The sequence below is a fragment of the Orycteropus afer genome, unplaced genomic scaffold (assembly GCF_000298275.1).
Source record: "Orycteropus afer afer isolate SDZICR_OR568_19922 unplaced genomic scaffold, OryAfe1.0 scaffold00153, whole genome shotgun sequence".
NCBI classification, from domain to species: domain Eukaryota; kingdom Metazoa; phylum Chordata; class Mammalia; order Tubulidentata; family Orycteropodidae; genus Orycteropus; species Orycteropus afer.
Genome location: NW_006921740.1, coordinates 7,028,140 through 7,032,645, shown reverse-complemented (window position 1 = coordinate 7,032,645; position 4,506 = coordinate 7,028,140). Strand labels below are relative to the sequence as shown.

At 43.8% G+C, this 4,506-nt stretch overlaps 1 non-coding gene across 1 annotated transcript; it reads right to left on the bottom strand.

Moving 5' to 3' along the window:
- Positions 1–1,140: 1,140 nt before the first annotated feature.
- Positions 1,141–1,251, bottom strand: LOC122150499. Its single transcript, XR_006163700.1, has one exon. It is a non-coding gene; the product is annotated as a U6 spliceosomal RNA (small nuclear RNA).
- Between the last annotated feature and the right edge of the window lie 3,255 nt (positions 1,252–4,506).

The following is a 4,506-nucleotide window of genomic DNA, read 5'->3' as shown; positions in this document are numbered from 1 at the left end:
TTTTCAGCTTGAACTTGTCGGCTTCTACACGCTTGTGAGCCATTTATCTAAGATAAATTTCTCTCTCTCTCTCTTTCTCTCTCTATAAATATATATATATATATACTTTGCTGGTTTTTGTGTTTCTCTAGAGAACCCAATCCAACACAATGACCAACATATGTGAGACAAAGTTTCATCATCCTTTCTTTTAAGTAGCGTTCTGGATGTACTTCTTCCAACACAGGTTGTCTGTTCTTCTCACAGTTCGTGGCATAGTCAATATTCTTCACCAACACCATAATTCAAATGTGTCACTTCTTTCTGTCTTCCTTTTTCAATGTCCAACTTTCTCATGCATCTGAGGTGATTGAAAACACCATGACTAGGGTCAGGTGCCCCTTTGTCTTCAAAGTGACATCTTGGCTCTTTAACACTCTAAAGAGTTCTTTTGCAGCAGATTTGCTCAATTAAATATGTCATATGATTTTGTTTTTAAAATAATATTTTATTGAGTTTTTGGTGAAAATGCACCCCACCCAAAATAGGCATGTTGTTGTTGCTATGTACCGACTCATAGTGACCACTCCTTGGGTTTCCTAGGCAGTATCACTACAGAAGTAGATTGCCCAACCTTCTTTCTGAGGAGTGGCTGGTGGGTTTGAACAGCCAGCCTTCTGGTTAGCACGCAAGTGACTTAGGCACTACACTATCAGAGCTCCTAAAACAGGCATAGAGATTAGGATTTACAATACATCATAAAATGGAGGATGATGGCTAGATGGGCTATATTAAGCAATTCACTGCCCTGCACCCTGCTCAGAACCATCAGTGGTGGTAATAGTTTACTATCTAGTTCTTCAGGGTTGATGAGATTGCTCCTCATGTGGACTTGTTTCTTCGGAGCTTTTGGTTACCTTCTTACTTTTGGTTTTGCTTTTGGTGAGTAAAGATCCATAATTGTGTCTTAGGTGGTCACTCACAAGCTTATAAGACCCCAAATGCTACTCACTTCACTGGGATGCAGATCATTTATGAGTTGGAACTCACTTAAAGATAACTATGTTGTCCCATAAGATTATTATCCTTGGCTTTCAAACCCAGAAAACCAATTTTGGAAGGTGTTTGGTTATGTCCGTGGAATATCTGTCTTCAGTGAATAAAAATATGGAACACTTCACTAATTTGCATGTCATCCTTGCACAGGAGACCTGCTAATCTTATCTGTATCATTTTGGTTTAGTATATGCGCCATCATTTGATTTCTTGACAACTGCTTCTATGGGCATTGTTTTGGTTATAGGAGCTCGGGTAGCATAGTGCCTAAGGCACTTGACTGCTAACCAGAAGGCTGGAGGTTCAAACCCACCAGCTACTCCTTGGAAGAAAGGTTGGGCAATCTACTTCCGTGGAGATACCGCCTCAGAAACCCAAGGTGGGGTCACTATGAGTCAGGTCCAACTTGATGGCATATAACAAGTGCTGTTATAACAGATACAGCACAAGTGAGTGGCTTTATGAAACAGGGACTTGTTCTCTTACAGTTTAGGAGACTAGAAATCTGAGTTCAAAGTGCCAGCTCTAGGGACTAGGTGAAAGCCCCTCAACCTTGGCATTCTGCTCTGCCTCCTGTTCCAGGCCCCTTAGAGCTAGAGGCTCTTTCTGGTTCATGTAGCTGCTGGCTGCTGAGGCTGACCAACCCAAGATCAACAAGTAAAACAGTATAGTCCCAAGGTTAGCAAAAAAAAAAAAAAAAAAAAAAAATCAGGCCACTGGTTCAAGTCTAGGAACAATCCCAAGATCAGCAGGCAACACAGCAGGCCACTGGATGAAGAATTGGCTAAATGTACGTGTCAGAAACTAGGCCACTGATGACTCAGCCAAATGCAGGATCCAGATGTGCCAAAAATCTAGAAAACTTTCCCAAAGCTTCTCCTTATATACTGGAAGCAGGTCATACCCTGAAGGCAGCTACTTAGCTACTCACAGCAGATTCCACCATGGAGTGGATTACCAAGCTTATCATGGGGTATAAATAACTACATCCAGCTGCCTAGCCACTCAAAACCATGGCCCAGCCAAACTGACACACAACCTTAGCTACCACATTTCCATCCCTTATCAACTTGGCACCTGTACAGATCTTTTTTCTTCATTGGGTGACCCAATTCTCCTACTCCAATTGAGTAATGACCTACCCCCTTGGCCTGACAGGCCTTGTTCTTCTGCCCCTTGGGCATGGCAGCCCCATCCCCTAACTTCTGAGTAGTGGATACGGTCCCATCCAACTGGTTGTCATGTACAGCAGGCCCCACCCCAGAACCAAGTTGGTGAAGATCTGACTCTTTGAAACCCAGGAAGCTGTGGTGGTTCCACCCCCAGAGGCCATGACCCCACACTTTGAGACTGAGGTAGCTCTGCTTCCCATTTCTTTGGTCTCTTAGCTTCTGCCAGTTAGTACCCAAAAGCAACCCACTCCACCATGAAGCTTCCTGTCCAAAGGCACTTAGCTTTCTCACTCCATTGGGTTGGCAAGCCTGCGGCTCCATCTCATATCAGTCTCTTCTACCAATTAGTGCCCAAAGGCAACCCACTCTGCCAGGAAGCCTCAGGCCCAAAGGCATTCAGCCAGCCTCTCTGCTGGGGTCTCAGCTCAGGGATCTTGGGCCCAAGGAAGCATCTACTCCTGCTTCCACACTTGAGGTATCTCTTAGAGCAGTACCCCTACTCTCTTGGTACCAAATTCTATCTTGGTTCTCTAGTGCTCCTATAACAGAAATAACACAAGTGGATGGCTTTAACAAACAGGATTTATTCTCTTACAGTTTAGGAGGCTAGAAGTCCAAGTTAAAAGTGCTGGCTCTAGGGGCTGGGTGAAGGCCCCTTGACCTTGGGCTTCAGCTCTATCTCCTGCTCCAGGCCCATTTGACCTGAAGGCTTTTTCTGACTCACACAACTACTGGCTGCTGAGGCTGAGAATCCAAGATTGACAAGTAAAATGGCACAGTCCCAAGATAAGCAGATAACACAGCAGGCCATTAGTTAAAGCCCAAGAACAATCCCAAGATGGGCAAGCAACACAGCAGGTCACTGGATGAAGACTCAGCCAAATGCTGGATTCAGAAGTGCCAAAAGCTTGATAGCTTTCTCAAAGCTCTTCCTTATATACTGGAAGCAGGGCACAGCACAAAGGCAGCTACTCAGCTGTTCAAATGCGGATTCCACCATGGAACTAATTACCAACCTCATTACAGGGAATAACTATATCCAGCTGCCCAGCCACTTAAACCCATGGCCCACCTAAACTGACACACAACCTTAACTACCTCAGGCATTGACTATGGAACCAAGTAAAATAAAATCCTTGAAAACTTCAATATTTTCTTCATTTATCATAATGTTGCTTATTGGTCCAGTTGTGTGGATTTTTGTTTTCTTTATGTTGACATGTAATCCATACTGAAGGCTGTAGTCTCTGATCTTCATCAGTAGTGCTTCAAGTTTTCTTCATTTTCAGCAAGTACAGTTGTGTCCTCTTCTTGTTGTAGGTGGTTAATGAGTCTGCCTCCAATTCTGATCCTGCATTCTTCTCCATATAGTCCAGCTTCTCAGATTATTTGCTCAGCATAAAAATTGAATAAGAATTTTTCTAGGGGCATAGATGTTCTAGGAAATAGATTTTCTCTTTTTGCATGGTGTCTCTTTCTGTCTCCTGCCTACTCTGTCTCACTCTGTTTTGCAGAATTTTATGTTCTATGCAGCCAGAAGGCTGGCGGTTCAAACCCACCAGCCACTCCTCGGAAGGAAGGTTGGGCAATCCTACTTCCGTAGTGATACTGCCTCGGAAACCCAAGGAGGGGTCGCTATGAGTCAGGGCCGACTCGACGGCACATAACAACAACAACAACAACAACATGCAGCAAAAGTAGTTTCACAGTTTCAATCCATGCTGGATTTTTGGTAAAAAGAAAATACGTTCCAAGTCACTTATTAAACAGATATCCCCCATTAAAAAGAAGCCAATGACCTCCAGAGTCACACTGTCTCAAATGTCCCACAGCACAGAGCAGCCCAGGGCTTACTGATGAGCCAGCTGCTGCCTACTATTGGTGTCTGAACTTTTTATACTACAAAATACAAATCTTGTAATTTTGTGCTGGAAACTACAGAAAATAGTCTAAAACAATATAATAGCATCAACAAAAAAACAAAACAAACCAGTTATAGAGTCAACTCCAACTCATTGTCACACACACACCCACCCACCCCACCACCTCCCCCCACACACACACTCGTGTGTCAGAGTAGAACTATGCTCCACAGGGTTTTCAATGGCTGATTTTCCCTTGCCTTTCTTCTGAGGCACCTCTGGTTCAACTCTAACCACCAACCTTCAGATAGCACGAGCGTGTTAACTGTTTGTACCACCCAAGCACTCTGAAAAGCAATATGACAGCTGCCACTTGTTAAGCATCTACAATTTTCTAGAAAAGGAGCTCTGGTGACATAGCGAGTAAGGTATTTGGC